This window comes from Aedes aegypti, chromosome 1 (assembly GCF_002204515.2).
Source record: "Aedes aegypti strain LVP_AGWG chromosome 1, AaegL5.0 Primary Assembly, whole genome shotgun sequence".
Lineage (NCBI taxonomy): Eukaryota > Metazoa > Arthropoda > Insecta > Diptera > Culicidae > Aedes > Aedes aegypti.
The window spans coordinates 130870316-130889021 of record NC_035107.1 but is presented as its reverse complement, the minus strand read 5'-3'; the positions used below and the strand labels follow the sequence as shown (position 1 = coordinate 130889021).

General features: G+C 34.2%; 1 long non-coding RNA gene across 1 annotated transcript; it reads left to right on the top strand.

Moving 5' to 3' along the window:
• Positions 1–14017: 14017 nt before the first annotated feature.
• LOC110674494 lies at positions 14018–15987 on the top strand. The gene is made up of 3 exons (XR_002498917.1): positions 14018–14262; positions 14391–14469; positions 14669–15987. It is a non-coding gene; the product is annotated as an uncharacterized LOC110674494 (long non-coding RNA).
• Positions 15988–18706: the final 2719 nt, after the last annotated feature.

Here is an 18706-nt window from a genome sequence, read left to right as displayed (position 1 = left end):
ATGTGGATTAGTTGTTTTTAAGGTTGTGGAGCGTATTAGACTCCATGGTATTGTATTGATATTATTCTCAGGAGGTCTTTGCTGAGTCATAAATCTAGATAATATCTTGATAATAATTAATTGATTGGAATTAACTTTCCAGTGACAATGTATTCGAAACACTAAGAAAAAAAAATCGATGTGTATGATAAATGAAAAGTTACTTTTTGAACGTAACAATCATGTTCTAACACAAAGTAAAGTAAATCAATGGAAGTACAATCTGCAGCAAAGTGAGTCAAACTATTATTAGATATAACGTGAAATTTGGATTCATCAGATTGGAGAATCTTTTCGGGTTACAGTTTGTAGAAATTAGTAAGTTCGAAAAGTTCGGTCAATCAATCATTTCGAATTGGGAATTCATGGAATAATTTGTAGTATTTTGATTATACATATTATCAATGATTTCAAAAAGAGCGTTTATTGTCTAAAACTATTTAGAACTGCACAGAAACATTCAAATATTCGAGGCTTCATCCCATTACCCCGAACGCCATTCCTTGAACACCACTACCCCAAATGGATCACTTGCACAGTTAAAAATAAAGAAGATTACACGTCATGTAAACTTCATTTATCCGATGTACACATGATGTCATGTAAATTTCAGTTTGAAACCATGTAAAAATGTGTTATATGTCATGCAATCACTCAGGATCCTACTCGATTACATGACATATAATTGAAGTTTACATAACATATCATGTAAATATCCATGATATTCCACGCTCCAATAATGTGCATTATATGTCTCAGAAATTTATATGTTTCGTTCGAACTGTGTACCCCGTATAGTATGAGATACAATGCAGTACAGTGAGATTTCGTTATTGATATGCTCCGTTTTTGGCACCCTCAGATTTTGGCAACAAAATAGATTCGTTTTTGGTAACACTTTTGAACTTCAAGAAATTATATTTCTTAAATATCATCGTGTCTTTTGTTTCAGATATCCAATAAAATAGGTCAGTTTCACACCGACCTTGACCTTTGTTAATTATTTGAAGCAACGTTTCCTTTTTGATAGAAATTCTGTATGATGTACACAGTTAAAAATAATGAAGATTACACGTCATGTAAACTTCATTTATGCGATGTAAACATGACGTCATGTAAATTTCAGTTTGAAATCATGTAAAAATGTGTTATATGTCATGTAATCACTCAGGATCCTGCTAGATTACATGACATATAATTGAAGTTTACATGACATATCATGTAAATATCCATGATATTCCACGCTCCAATTAGGCTGATACAAATATTAATTTTCTTGTATGTCACCCCCCCCCCTTCAAAAATCAGAAAATTTTGAAGGGGAGAAAAAAAAAGGATTGATCATTTTGATGTCGATGTTAGGTTGTTTTTTAATTTTTAGAGTAAAAACCAGGTAAAATAATGATCCAGATGACGATTGGAAAAAGTTTAACAACTATCGTTCAAAACAAAAATTCGAAAAATATAACTTATTTTTTCATTTTAATTTTTTTGTTCCTTAAATATTTTTAGCCCCCCCCCCTCGTGCCTTCCATGTGGTCTCGGACATAAAAGAAAATTAATATTTGTATCAGCCTTATGTGCATTATATGTCTAAAAATTTACACGTTTCGTTCGAACTGTGTACGATTTTCTACACTAGTGGTTCTCTGGCTGGAGTGTACTCCATATCAATAATATAAATCAAGGGTACGAGCCAAGCAATATAATCCAAATATTTATTACGAGATTCTGGGCATCCAAGTAGGGTTCAGGAATTTCGAAACTGTATCCTGCAGAACCCTTTTGAGATCCTACACAGAAAGAAAAATCCATGTAAATTTCAGCGTAAAATAATGCACATAAAGGGAATGCCAGATTTGTCTCAAATTTACATGACACATCGTGTAAAATTACACCAACATCATGTAAATTTATGTCAATTGTCGCGTAATCGGTTAGAGTCCATGCTAGATTACACGATGTCTAGCGAAAACTTACATGATGTTATTGTAATTTTACACGATGTGACGTGTGAATTTGCGACATTTCTGGCATTCCCTTCATGTGCATGATTTAACGCTGAAATTTACATGGATTTTTCTTTCTGTGTAGGTTCTTCTATAGGGCGTCTTGGACTTTTCAACGGATTCTTAAGAAACTGAATGGAGTCTGGAAATTTCTAGCGAACCTTATGGGTTTCTTGTGGTACTTTTAGAATGTATAATTGGACACTAGGTATGTTGCATAAAACATACACACTACCAAAAATAATTTGTGTCAACTCAGACAACCAAAATGTACGCATAACTAAATCACCTGGAGGCTTTGTATGTGCAAAATTTCACTTATAAGATGTCGTGAAAAGGCCTTCTACGTACAAAAGTGGAGGCGATATGCGTGCATATATTATGTGATGAATAATAACATACAATGCGAGTGTATAAATATTCTACCGAACTAACCTGTGATCTTATGCGACTTAACGTATGATAACAAATGTTGATTTGACAGCTGCTACGGATTGATTCGATTTACTTTGTACGAGACGAACCATAATGTACAAATGAACTCAGAAAAGAAGTGTTTTATGCGAGGAAATTCATCAATCTGACGAGTTTATCCACAATGTTTTGCGGGTTTGATGTAATTAGTATGAAGAAACGATGTGTAACGTGAACTTTCATGCGATTTCTGGTTGTCTGGGAACACACTACGAAAAAATCATGTGATTTACGTCTTTTAGGATGCACATAAAAGAAGCGAGCCGAATGACGTAAATTTGTGTCGAATTTAAAATACGTTAGTGTCTGATTCGGGAAATATCGATCACAGTTCTATCGTTTTCGTGTCCATTCGCATGTAAAATTACATTTTTTGTTCAATACATATTCATGGACACATTTTTGTGTCGTTCCATCACTTACATCATGTGTCATTCAGTCATAACCAGAATTACGTCCACAGTAATTTTCATTATTTTTAAGAGTGAAGTTTTAAATATGTTATTGTCATATTCGGGAAATCTCGATCACAGTTCCACATAATTTCCGTCGCAGACTTGAGTATTTTCAGCAATCTTGGAGCGGAATCTTAAGCAAGTTTCTAGGCATGAGCCAGTGGATTCCTAGCGAGATGCGTCAAACTCATAACGTGTTCCTGTGGATTGGAAGTTTCATAGCGAAAACCTGTAGGAAATTTTCTATTGATTTTATATGGTAGGTTTATGACATATGCTTCTAAAGCATGTTTAAAATTTACTTCTAAATTATATTTAAAATTTGTGGTATTCTACGAAATTACGGGTTGCACTTATGGATCATGAAGACTGTTGAAAACGCTAACACTAGCGTTAGGCAACGACCTTTTATCAAGGCAATAAAACGCGAACTTGATGTAAAGCTGTAATATATTTGTCATTTTGCTAATGTTTAATCGGTACTTACAACTTCGGTGTCTCACACATATGAACAGAAAGTGGTTCCTTTGCGCCCGTGCTGCATCTTGTTTCCATGAACTCTACATTGAATAACATATTTCGACAGCACCAGTGCAGACATAAAACACACGAAGAATGACAGTGTACAGGGGTTCACAACACGCTGCGGACCGCAGCTTGCAGTTTAAACACCACTATTGAATATCATGCAGGAAACATTAAACACGGTTCCAACCACGAACAAAAGGAAGAATAAATCTCTGCGATCACAACTTCTATGTTATAAGACTATAAGTCACCTGAAGAGATCAAATATGGAATAAATGATAAACTTGGATTTTCCCCAGTTCACCTAATCATTACGAAAAAGAGAACCAAATCTTGCATTCTTCGGAAAAGGCTTTCTCAAGAATATTATTTAAACAAAATCTTGAACAAAAGTGATCTAAATAATATAAAACATGTAGGCATAGAAGGGCATGGAAGGGCAGTTTAGAAAAAGCAAGACTTATGTTCGATGTCCGTGTGACATGGGAACAATTCTAGAAACCTGGAGAAAATTTTCAGAATTCCACTCAGTGCCGTCGGTGCCAAAAATTGCCGCATGGATGCTAAATGCATGATTTGCGGAGGTTCGTCTCACGCTAAAGACGTCTGTTCTGTGAAGGATGATACCAAAAAGTTTGTATGCACAAATTGCGGGGGCAACCATAAGCCTAACTTTTGGGATGCCCTTCGCGTAAACGAATCGTCGAAGGTCGTACAGATGAACGGTAATGCTTTTCGTTCCTGGAATTTCCCAGGCAGAATCTCCAACAATGAACATATTTCAATTAACGATCACATGCTTAAGAATCGTAACCGATCGAATCTTTTAATTTAGAATGGATTTACCCAACAAAACTTCTTATGCCGATATTGTAGCAAGCAATTTCCACTCATTTCCTTCAAATTGTCTATTATATGCATAACCGTTATAATTGTTTCACATCATTTGGAAAAAAAATTCAGCCGTCTCTTCATTAACGGATAATTCCAACAAAAAATCATCATAAAATGCATCTACTTCTAGTAAATTCCGCTGATTTTGATTTTTCAAATAAATAATTAAATCAAACGATTGATGCAATGTTCAAAACCACCACCTCAATGGCTAAAGCAGTCGGAGTTGCTGTAAAATTTACTAATCAAATTGTTATCGGATTGCGTTTCTCTAATGGATCCAAATATTTGTTTAAATATTTTAAATCGGAATGCTCGTTCTTTGGATGGTAAAGAGGCTGAGCTGTTTAATTTTCTAACAGCTAATAACGTACATATATCGATTTTACTGAAACTTATTTAAAACCTGGATCCAAACTCAAAAGAGATCCAAACTTTTTTGTTTATCGTAATGATCGACTTGATGAGGCATGTGGGGGTGCACAGTGGACTTTTCTGCAAAAAAATGTCTTTAAATACAATATCTCTGGATGCCGCTGGAATAAAATCGATCTTTTTACCGCAAAAGAAACGATAAGAGGTGAGTGTTCACTGCACGTTATTTTTTCTTACGGTTTTGACCTATTAAAGGTCATTTTACCCTATTTTCAATGGAAATGATATATTGATAATTCAATATCTCTGAATTCCGCTGGAATAAAATCGATCTTTTTACCGCAAAAGAAAGATTTTTTCATGGGCGAAACGATAGTGAGGTAAGAATTCACTGCACGTTATTTTTTCGTACGGTTTTGACCTATTAAAGGACATTTTACCCTATTTTCACTGGAAGTGAAATATTCATTACTCAATATCTCTGGATTCCGCTGGAATAAAATCGATTTTTTACCGCTTAAGAAAGATGTTTTCCATGGGCAAAACGATAGTGACACCTGCATAGTTAGACATCTGCACTCAGTATTTACTAATTTTGATTCTTTCGAGGTACAAAGATTTACTAACGATCTTTGTACCTCGAAAGAATCAAAAATTTCAGCGGAATCAAAAGAAACGATTAATAAATATCTCAATCCTTTAAAAAAAATAAATAAATTAGCAAAAATCGTACTCAAAAATCACGTTCCCCACCTTCTTACCTCAATATTGTTTTGCTATTGAGCATGTTTTTCTTTTGAGGTTCTATCTCTGCAAAATTCAGAGATATTGATTAAGAAGCATATAATTTCTAACAAAAACAGTAGTATGACAATCGGTCGGACAAACTCGTGCAAAATACTCGTTTGCCGTAAATACTCATCCCACCATCCATTTAAATATGAAATAATCTGTCTTCAGAGGCGAACAGATCGTTTCTATCTCCGCGGAGTCTATAGATATACATTTATAAACATCTAATTCGCATAAAAAATAGAGTAAAATGACCTTTAATAGGTCAAAACCGTACGAAAAAACAACGTGCAGCAAATTCTTACCTCACTACAGTTTAGCCCATGAAAAAGTCCTTCATTTGCGGTAAAAAGATCGATTTTATTCCAGCGGAATCCAGAGATATTAAATTATGAATATTTTATTTCCATTGAAAATAGGGTAAAATGACCTTTAATAGGTCAAAACCGTACGAAAAAATAAAGTACAGTAAATTCTCACCACACTATAAATTTGCCCATGGAAAAATCTTTCTTTTGCGGTAAAAAGATCGATTTTATTCCAGCGGAATCCAGAGATATTGAATTATGAATATTTCATTTCCATTGAAAATAGGGTAAAATGACCTTTGATAGGTCAAAACCGTAAGAAAAAATAACGAACAGTGAATTCTCACCTCACTATCGTTTTGCCCATGAAAAAATATTTCTTTTGCGGTAAAAAGATCGATTTTATTCCAGCGGAATCCAGAGATATTGAATTATGAATATTTCATATCCATTGAAAATAGGGTAAAATGACATTTAATAGGTCAAAACCGTAAGAAAAAATAACATGCAGTGAGTTTTCACCACACTATCGTTTTGCCCATGAAAAAATCTTTCTTTTGCGGTAAAAAGATCGATTTTATTCCAGCGGAAACCAGAGATATTGAATTATGAATATTTCATTTCTATTGAAAATAGGGTAAAATGACCTTTGATAGGTCAAAACCGTAAGAAAAAATAACGAACAGTGAATTCTCTCCTCACTATCGTTTTGTCCATGAAAAAATATTTCTTTTGCGGTAAAAAGATCGATTTTATTCCAGCGGAATCCAGAGATATTGAATTATGAATATTTCATATCCATTGAAAATAGGGTAAAATGACATTTAATAGGTCAAAACCGTAAGAAAAAATAACATGCAGTGAGTTTTCACCACACTATCGTTTTGCCCATGAAAAAATCTTTCTTTTGCGGTAAAAAGATCGATTTTATTCCAGCGGAAACCAGAGATATTGAATTATGAATATTTCATTTCTATTGAAAATAGGGTAAAATGACCTTTGATAGGTCAAAACCGTAAGAAAAAATAACGAACAGTGAATTCTCTCCTCACTATCGTTTTGCCCATGAAAAAATATTTCTTTTGCGGTAAAAAGATAAATTTTATTCCAGCGGAATCCAGAGATATTGAATTATGAATACCGTAAAACGGGGTAACTTTGATAATGCGGGTATCTTTGATAATGCGAGACTCTCAACATACTAAACGAAATAACAAAGTTCCTGTTAATCTGTTAAGCAAAACGAATGCAAAAGTAAAGAGTATTAGTATGACACTTCATGTTAAAGCTATTTCCGTTGGATTCAAGTACATTTGAGGATTTATATGCAAATATGGAAAATTTATAAGATTTTAGCAATTTTGAAATGCTCTCAAACAATCTGTTCTACGATCACTATTTGATGAAGTCATAATGAATTCGTCACTTAAACTTGATAGCCTAGTTATAGTAGAACTCGAATTCGGTCCCAAAACTCTTAGCGAATACTATTTTTACAAACTGGGACCATTTTTGTAATCTAAGTCAGGAATTCCCATATAGCGTTAAACGCCTAAAGATATGCAACGCCCTACAAATGTTCTGTAATTCATTCAATTTTGTTCGAGTGATGCTTCATTATCAAAGTTACCCCAAAACAGAAAATCGACTTTCGATTATATGAAAAATTATAAATCCATTAAGAATAAATCTTTTGGAAATCTATCAACTGGAATCGATAGTTAGGATACCAGTACTTGTTTTAAAAATATGAATTAAAATTCTTTGAAACAGCATGCATAAATATTCAAGTTTTCTTCCAAAAAACTATCAAAGTTACCCCGTTTTACGGTATATCATTTCCATTGAAAATAGGGTAAAATGACATTTAATAGGTCAAAACCGTAAGAAAAAATAACGTGCAGTGAATTCTCACCTCACTATCGTTTTGCCCATGAAAAAATATTTCTTTTGCGGTAAAAAGATCGATTTTATTCCAGCGGAATCCAGAGATATTGAATTATGAATATATCATTTCCATTGAAAATAGGGTAAAATGACCTTTGATAAGTCAAAACCGTAGGAAAAAAATAACGAACAGTGAATTTTCACCTCACTATCGATTTGCCCATGAAAAAATATTTCTTTTGCGGTAAAAAGATCGATTTTATTCGAGCTGAATCCAGAGATATTGAATTATGAATGTATCACTTCCATTGAAAATAGGGTAAAATGACCTTTAATAGGCCAAAATCGTACGAAAAAATAACGTGCAGTGAATTCTCTTGCCATAAGCGTTTAGCCCATGAAAAAATCTTTCTTTTGCGGTAAAAAGATCAATTTTATTCCAGCGGCATCCAGAGATATTGAATTTCAAGACATTTTTTTGCAGAAAAGTCCACTGTGGGGTGTTGCAAATTGCATTTTGCACAGTGCATGTGGGGGTGTGGCAATCATTATTTATAGACGTATAAAACATCAACTTTTTTCGTCATTTGAAACAAAAAAAATTGAAACTTTTTGTGTTGCTGTTGAAACACAGCTTGGGAAATATACTTTCATAACTGCCTATTTGCCTTTTCAATGCTATGGGCAACAAGTCAATTTGTTAACTCGCAGTAAGTCTAATTTTTGTTTGTCATTGGTGACTATAATGTATCATCGGTCATTGAATAATTCGCTAAATCGTTCCAACGGCTGAATTTAATTTGATGAGTGCTCTTCAGGATATTTCCCAAATCAATACCCTTATAGCCCTACATGTTTTTACTCTTCTAGAAACCCTTCTAAGCTTGATTTGGTCTTAACCGACTCTAGTCATCTTTGTATCCAATAAGTTACTCATGCTGATTTTGATTCTGTCCCTGTTACATTTCAGATATCCCATGAAGCGATTCTCAATCCTATCAGCTCCACTTTCAATTATTTTTGAACCGAGTGGAATATATATGAAACATACATTGGTAGCAATATTTGATTATATAATTACTTTGCAAACAAAACTTGATATTGAGAATGCTCTCGAAATTTTTACTATTTCCATTGTTGAAACAAAAGGCATTGAAAGACCAAAACGAACAGTAAAATTCGATTCCGTGAGTGTAGACGAAACTCTTAAACTCTTGATCTGTTTTAAAAACGTGAGGAGAAGGCAATTTCAACGCACTCGCAATTCTGCTATGAAAATAATATGTCAGGATCTACAAAAAGAATTTGAAAAACGGTTTTTGAAAATAAAATTTCTCAATTGAACCCTGGCTCTAAGTTCTTATGCAAATTATCAAAAAATTGGATAACCCTCAGAAACCGATTCCTGCCTTGAAAGAGAAAAACACATAATTACTAATTACAAAAAGCTCCAATGCTTGCTATGCTGTTTGACAGCGCGCATAATTTCAATATAAAACATATAAGTTGAAAAGCATATAAATTGAAAAGCAAGATACGCAGGACTTCGGAAACATTCTCAATCAAGAGGATGATTTAGGAAATTCCTAGGAGACTTATTAGATATAAATACCTGTAAATTGATTTTGAAGAAGTGAGAACTATTATTTAAAAAAATCGAAAATATGAAAGCCCCTGATAATTTTGTAATTTTCTTCATTCAACATCTACAACAGATGTTTGCAGTTGGCATATTTTCCTGACAAATGGAAAAATGCTAAGTACAACCTTAGCAAAACAGAACAAAATAAACCTGCTGAAGCTTCCAGCTATCGTCCAATCAACATGCTTTCCTCCATCAGAAAACTTTTTGAACAGAATGATGGTCCACATAAACGAAAACTCAATTTTTGCCAATGAACAATTCGGACTCCGCCATGGACATTCGACCACTCATCAACTTTTACGTGTAACAAATTTGATTCGTTCCAACAAATCTGATGGCTATTCTACTGCTCTTGCTTGTCTAGACATATAAAAAGCATTCGACATTATTTTACTCGGAGGCTCGCTTGTAAAATCAAAAAACTTGAATTTTCCAACATACATTGTTAGAATAATTCAATGTTATCTGTCAAATCGTACACTTCAGATTAATTATCAGACCTCCGGGCAGGGATGCCAAGTCAATTTTTCAAATATCTGGAAAGTTTTGAAAATTTGTCTGGATAAGTCTGGATTTCCTGTGTCGTACATACAGAACCTTACAAATTATTTACAAAACCTTACAAATTCATCACAAATTTTATCTGGATCTTCCAGATTTTTTTAAAATGGAGACTCAAAAATCTGGAATATTCCAGACAAATCTGGAAGGTTGGCAACGCCGCCTCCGGGTCTGAAAGACTTCACGTAGAGCTGGTGTTCCTCAAGGCAGCATTTTGGGACCAATATTATACAATATTTTCACATCTGACTTAAATGAGTTACTCAGGGATGCCAAAAAAAACTTTACTGATGACACAGCTCTCCACCAAAGGGCTAAGACTGCGTGTCATCTGTAGTAGATTGCAAAAAATGTTTGGGTATTTTTTCTTCATACTAGCAAAAATGAAGATTTCTCCTAATGCTTCCAAAACTCAACTAATAATATTCCCACATAAACCAAAAGTTCTTTATTTGAAACCTTCAAGTAGACATGTTGTTACGATGAGAGGGGTTCCACTAAATTGGTCTAGTATCTAGGGCTCATGCTACATAAAAATTTAACTTTCAAAGATCACATTGAAGGCATTCACGCCAAATATAACAAATATATAAAATGTCTGTATCCCCTTATTAACAGAAAATTGAAACTTTGTCTTAAGAACAAGCTTTTGATCTTTAAACATATTTTCAGACCAGCCATGTTGCATGCTGTTCCAATTTGGACTAGCTGTTGTAATACCAGGAGGAAAGCTCTGCAGAGAATACAAAATATAATTTTGAAAATGATTCTGAAGCTTTCTCCCTGGTATAGTAATAATGAGTTACATAGAATATCCAATGTTGAAACATTAGAACAAATGTCAAATAAAATAATCAATAATTTTAGACAAAAATCGTTGTAATCTTAATGCCTTATATATTTAGGTTAAGTTAGGTTTAGTAAATTGAAAGCGTATATTTTTCTTTTATAAGCAGGTAAAATCAACTCACCTGTAAAAATTCTGAACGGCTACGAGAAATGAAATGTAATATGTTATTAACAAAATGTTAATAAAAGCAAAATTTTGTTATACCAAATTATGATGATAGTGTTGTCTAACACAGAACACTAAGTGTTCTACATAAGAAATGCATATAATTAGAGTGTCCATCCCGGGACAAGAAATCCCAGGATTTGAGAAATTTCGGGATTTCCCGTTTACCGGGATATAAATCATGAAGTCCCGGAAATCTCTGGATTCCCGAGATGAGCTTACAATATGAAGAAAACCGCTAAATTTTAAAGTAAAACAATGTTTTTTCTCAGTCTCAAGCTTTATTCAAAAAAGGTTTACCGTTTTGATTCGAATCCCGGACAGCTTCAAATTCCGGACACTCTACTTTGTATGGGAAAGATTTCACTCGAAATGTTTCAAAATGCGCCGTCAAAAAGTTCCCAATTTGACAGATGATTTCTATAAACATTTTACATAGCAATCCATGAAAATTTACAATGCATTGAACATGTTCAACTAGTTTTGACGTCTTTCTAACGGTGTAGTGCGGTGCAGTGATTCGACTATCCGGATTGTGTTTTTCAAGACCTGTCCGGAATTCGAATCAAAGTGTCCGGAATATGAAGCAAAAGTGTGGTTGTGTCCGGAATACAAGTCATGAAGAGGCCGAACATTTTTATTGATTAAAGTGAATTAAAGATGTGGAATCCAAATCTTCACCCATCATTCGAAATTTAAGAGTTTGCAAAACCTGATTACGCTAAAGTTTTGTACAGAACGATTCAATTTATATGTGTAGTGATTAGTTGTACTTCACTGAAGCCTTAAGTGTCCGTAATATGAATCAAAACGGTATCCAAAAAAGGGTCGCAATGAGAAGAAAATTATACCTGAAGACAAATTGAAAATAGCCAATTTGGGGGATAAGCTAGAGGTAGACAAAGTTTATTAAGCGCCATTCATTTTTTTCCTTCTCAAACTCACTAACATACAACTTCTTAGCCAATTTGTGTAATCCTAACTCTCAACTGAAAAATATCTGTTGGCTTTGGGTATACCGGATTATAATCAACTCAATGAATAATAATTTCAATTCTCGTCAACTCTGCAACCTTGAACTATAGAAAATAAAGAACTGGCGACTTCGAGGATTTCTATCTCCCTCCTCTTCCTATACTGTTTCGTATAATATTGCAGTATGACATGAACTTTAGTTTTCATATAGCTACAAAATTATATCGCAGCAGAGCATGAATAGGTAGTTATAGAAAAGAATAAATTATCAAATGAATGAAATATATTCTTATTACTCTAATTGCGAAGATTATTTATATCATTTCTCTTCAAAATTAGTTGTTGCCATAACACTCGACTGAGAAAGCCAATCTGAAACTACACCTAAATTCTTAATTTTCAGAACTATCGAAAAGCCAAACATTACATATACTTTGCAATTGGATTGAATGGACAAATTGATGTGAAGTTTTGCGAAAAAGTTACACGTCTTCTCAGTTAGAATCGAACTCACCACTCCCTGATCTCAAGGGCCCAGATAGCCGTAGCGGTAAACGCGCAGCTATTCAGCATGACCATGCTGAGGGTCGTGGAATCGAATCCCACCAGTCGAGGATCTTTTCGTAAATGAAATTTTTCGATTCCCATGGCATAGAGTATCTTCGTACCTGCCACACGATATACACATGCAAAAGTGGTCAATCGGCAAGGAAAGCTCTCAGTTAATAACTGTGGAAGTGCTCATAAGAACACTAATCTGAGAAGCACGCTTTGTCCCAGTTGGGACGTAACGCCAAAAAGAAGAAGAAGAATAGTTCGATTTCTCACTGAGAAGACGTGTAACTTTTTCGCAAAACTGCACATCAATTTGTCCATTTAATCCAATTGCTAAGTATATGTAATGTTTAGCTTTTCGGTAGTTGTTAAACTTCCACTCGGCTGGTTAGTAGATTGGGACAATATATAGATTCTCGCTCCAGTCCACTTTTTGGATTGAATTTAGGGCCCATAACAACTGTGCAACATTTCAGCTCAATCGGAGAAACTATATTTTAGCGCCAGCTGTTCAAAGTTTGTATGAGATTTACTATGGGAAAACTTAGTTTTGTAAAGAAAAATCGCCAGAGGTCGCCCATTGACCTCTATAAAAATTTTAAACACAGACCTCGATAGGAATTTTTACGATGAAGAATATTGCCGAAGACCGCGAAACAATCCGACACTTGTGAAAAAATTCAATTCAATTCAATTTGAGCAAAATGGCCGAATGTTTAGAATAATACTAATAAAGAAATATGAAAAAAAATCATTGCCTACTAAGACTTTGCTATTAGATATGTAGGCAAGAAATGTCAAAATCAATTCACCCCTTGTCGTTTTATAGCCAGTGTAAGAAGCTAAATAAAAATTGACTTTCAATAGTACTGGTAATATATAATATTACAGTAATACAGTCAATACGGAAATTGCAGCTTTTCAATACAAACATTGTACAAGAACCTTGCATTTCTTGTTGTTATCTTACCATATTCAATTTGGTGAAATTCATTTCACAACAGTATGATCAAAAGTTCATCCACCCACGGTTCAAAACTGGATAGATTTCAATCGAAACTTGCGCCAATATAGGTGCGAAACCATTTTATAAAGATTTATACAAACCTCACGTCCTACAAATGCGATTCCATGTCAAAACTACAAAGATCTCATTCACATTGACAAACAATGGCTGAATTGTGTTAAGCCGAAAAAGAAACCTGATGATTAATTGCCCTTTGAAAAACATCTACACGCATGGATTTTGTGCGTGTGACAGGACCCTAATGGACGGGGAATGTAGAACCGAAACTAGAAAGAGATCAGAATAATTTATAGCAAAAATGGAGATTGATTCCATTACGTTTGTTTGTATGAGTCGTACTCTGTCCACTTAACTTCCTTCTTATGTGAGTTGGGTGACTGCTAAACCGGTTAAGAAGTGATTGGTTCCTCTACTGGTTGAAAGTTGTAAGGCGAGTATGTGTTAATGGGAAGTTCAACTCTAGAACAAGTGTATTTAATTCATTAGTCACATAGTCGCTTTGATCCGGCTCGCAAAACCAGCTTAAACGTCATTTGCTTGAAATTCCAAATATTTCGCAGAACTACGCGCAAAAAGGCAAAGACCTCAGATGATCAACGAGGCAACATTCGGTCGGCAGCAAACCGTCGTTCTGTTCATGAGCAGTCAACTGGAAAATTACTCTTTCGCATTCTACATCCAACACTGCCGAAAATATTGTGTTGGTTAACTCATGGCTGAAAGGTAATTATTGCCAAATTGCCTTTAAAACTTTCTAATCCTTCTTAAAGCATGTAACACTGGTCCATCGTATCCTGCCAAGAAGAAATTTAATTAGCAACATCTTTTGTAACATTGAGTTTTTTCTGCAGTGCAAATCGATTGACTGTATCCTTGCATTCGCCTTGCGGCAAATGAAGAGAAAAATCAACACCGGAAAAGTTCGCTCAGGTAAAAACTGTTATTCACTAGAAATAATGTTTTCATTCGGTTTCATACGCATGGGACGCCTAAAAAATGATCCTTTCAAATTTCACCCATCAATGTTTTCAATTTCACCCATCAATGTTCCCAGTCGCATCAAATGATATGAAATCACCCATAAACGTTCCCACCTGTTACCAAACTGATATCGTACATTTTCTCACAGATCTCGATTCTCATCTTTATTGAAACAACTGACGGCCAAAGTTGCACCTCTTCCTCCACTCATCCCTAATGATCGTGATGTTGATGATGATACACAATTGAAATCCACCCCCAAACAGGAGGGATAGTTGCATCTACCGATTCATACTGTACCGGCAACCGAGAGCATGCATGTGAAATATTCCCTTCCATTCGTCTCATCACGAGTGTCACGGTTCAGTTCAGTTCACAGGGAGAGATTGCGTGAATTGGGTATGAGAGCTATATGATCGAAGTGAAATGAATATTGTTAATTTCACTTAATACTTTCACAAGTCAATCATTCTGAGAAGTTTATGTTCTGAATTATGTAGTAGTATTTAATAGTATGAGCGATTCATCGCATGTAGCTGAAGGAAACACCGTCGTCAAATATAGTGGTCATCCAGATAATCATACAACTAAAGCATTTAAATGTATTTTCAGAACCATTGCTTCCAACGCGAACCTAATATTATGCGTGTTTTCAATGGGGTCTCTCATTACCAATTACAAGAACTATAAGAGTTTATACTGGGAGAAACAATCATAGCAAATCTACGTTCGATTATATGTCAAGAAAATTTTCTCAAAACCACACCCCTCTTTTTTTCGAGTGTGTTTGTAAATCCTGGGAAGATCAAACAATTTTCTGTTCTTTTTGTTGAATCAAATTAAAGCTGCATAATGACATTTCAATTCAATTAACGATAAATTTTGTTCAAAAAATGTGGCTGTTTGATCTTGCCGCGGTTTGTTTTTGGAATCATGACATTTTTGCACGTGTTGCCAAAATCGTATGAATACTGTAATACTCCATGGCAAATATATGGCTTGAAATGATACAGACTCAAACAAATGTCAACTGTGACAAAATTCTTGCAATATCAGAAATTTGTCATACCGTCAAGCTACCATCCACCGTGCATTTAAAAAAATCTGCACTTCAAAAAAAATATATTTTTTCCAAATCATTTAAAGCAAACTAGAATACCACTATGAAGCATGTAATTATACCATACCTCAGGATAAAATCTAAAAGTAGTGATGCATAACAAAATAACAAAAACAAAAACTCAAAAATTATGTTTACAAATGTTATGCTAAGGTCGCCTCATACCGTTCTATGTCACCATTTACCGTGCACGCTGGTGCACCATTATCCGTGCGTATAGTTTGCATCATGATTTAACGTGAAGATGGATCGAAGCCAAATCTCAATTTTTCAAGAGCACGAATCTTGAGAATCAAGCAGCCGTTTGAGCTCAAAGCTAGTAACCAATCGATTAAGTTTTCAGCTCAAGCGGGTGTTCGGTTCTCCAGATTTGTGCTCTTGAAAATTTGAATGTTGGCTTCGATGCATCTTCATCTTCATTTCGTATCTTGAAAAAACGTATTTGGTGGAGTAAGTATGTTGCTAGTAGTATGCGCACCCATTTTTAAGGGTATTCTAATATTATTTTACAATAAAAGCCACAGAATGTTGGAAATATGGCTAAATTGTTATGTTTTCATTAAAATTGTTATAGGAGGTTTGACTGAATTGTCCAAACTATTTCATATATGCTCAAAAACTAAATATGGAGTAGTTAAACCACGATATATCAATAAATCCAATATTAACCAATAATTTCAAGCCTTTATTGACAAAAATCCATTCACCGTGCATTTGTGTTTCGACTAAAACACAATAAAAAATCTAATTTGCATAAAATCTCAGGGTTCATACGATGTAATACATCTTGCTAGAACTATGTACAGCAAAAACTTATTGAAATTATGAAAAAAATGATACTCTAACGTTAAAACGAAAAAATGTTATTTTTTGGCGTTTCTACTAAGAGATTTAAAAAATCTCATTATTAAACAGAATTCACATAATTTGGAATACATAAACTAGGTTTATGAAATGCTTTTTGACAGAAACTATTTAATTTCATCAATTTTATCTTATTTTGCTGACAAAAGAATAATTTGTGAACATTGTATAAATTTTCTGTAGGAACTCGTATATGTGCACGGTGACTGGTTACTTAACGGTAGTTGAAACCATGACGCTCTATGCCTACCCAAATATTTGCACATTTTGCGGTGTATATCTGATAACAAACTAGATTATAATTTTGAAAAATTGATCATGGATCCTGTTCCCATACTATACAGTTACAAATTATGTTTTTATTCTAGAGTCCCATCTCATACACATTACTGAAGAGCATATACAAGCGAATAACAAAAGCAGGAATACATCGCAAAAAGCTAACACCGTAAACCGTTGTTGAGCTTTTGAATTCATAAAACGTGAAGCACACGATACACAAACGGTTCTTGTGGTGCTTTTCGTTACGTTTGCTGCGTACCTAACCGTTTGCAAGCACAGTGTATAGTTTGCCGTCTTTGCTGTACTTTATTTCGAAGGGGAACCGACAACGTCGGTCTACATATTTTTAACTAATGCAGGCATTTTCGGATTGTATAAGCTTAATAGTAAAAATTGCAAATATCAAGCTAACTTGTGTACCCTTATCGTTCAAAGGAAGAAAAAAATATATACAGCAATGCATAGCAGACTCATTCCAATAAGAAATCATTTTCATAAAACCTCCTCTTGCATGAAACTTATTGCAGTAGAAAATTTCTATGATTTGATAGTCCCAGAGCTTTACCAGTACGCAGCCATTTGAGAGAATAGGCCTTTTCACAAAACGATTCAATTCAGCTCATATTAAGAATGAAACTACATGTGCTTTACAATTAAATTATTATCGACGAATTTTGCACCATACATGACAGTTTGCGCATATTTTACTAGTAGAGAAAGTTTTGCTGTACATTTCGACATGCATACCTGTTTTTTTCTCTTTGTCTTCCGCTCCATTTTGCAATTGTTTTCAACGGTTAGCTTACGAACTTTTGATTGTTTTCATTTAATATAGATAAATCAACACGTAAAAATCTTACACTCTCTAAATTTGTTCATTTAGATCCCCATAAGCTACCATGAACATTTAAACGTAATCCGTCTTCTCTAAGACGAGGCTGTACGAGCTTTAAGTTTGTATGGAGAAAATCGACTAAATATATGGTGAAAACTAATTACATTTTCGACCATTAGTGGCGCTTGCTGTTGTCGATGAATTTCTTTCATTATCGATTTGAATCTTCAATAGAGAATAGACAAGTGTTTCCATTAAGAAACATAAAAAGAATACCTTTGAAAACTGCAATTCGGTTTTCCTCCGGGGTAGGAAAAATAGTTTTTGATCACCCCAACCAAATCAAGGTCACCTTTTTGCCTAATAAAAAAACAGGGGCTTAATACTTTTAAATAACAGTTCGACTCACAAAATATGAATGGAACAAGAGCACTTTTGAAAAATATCCTTTTTTGCGGAGCTGCGCATTCAACCCCGGAGAAAAATCGCATTTAAGTTGGACCCCAATATATTTCGGACATTCTGGGCCGTTTTTCAACAAATGGTTAAGTGTAAATCGAGCATGTGACTTACACCCTTATTCTAGCACACGCTTTCCATGGATAGACTGATTCCTAGTCCAAATGACATGGGAGCTGAGTTGAACTTTTGATTGAAACTTAAACATTTGTTGAAAAACGGCCAGTAAATTTGTACGGTTTTGCTCATTTTTATGAGTAATTTTGTATGTCTCTTCAAGAAAATATGTTGGCTTCGTTTTTTGCAAGGTTTATAAAATAAAGCAAAAGTTCATATGGTGGTCATTCTAGACAAATCGTATGAAGTTCTAATAATTGTCGGCATTTAATCAATCTTTTCGTAGACTAGAATAAAAACCAATCAAAAAGAAACTATGAAAACTTTATAACCCTACTCATATCATGAAATAGATCCCTCGATAGTTTATTTATTGTGTTGCATAAAAACTTTCTTGGAAAAACATTTAGTCAAAGCATTTTTCAAAAACTGTTTGACTACGGAAACCAACCTATAAACATCTTAATATAATTAGTGATTTAGTGATGATGGTTGATATGAATACAAAA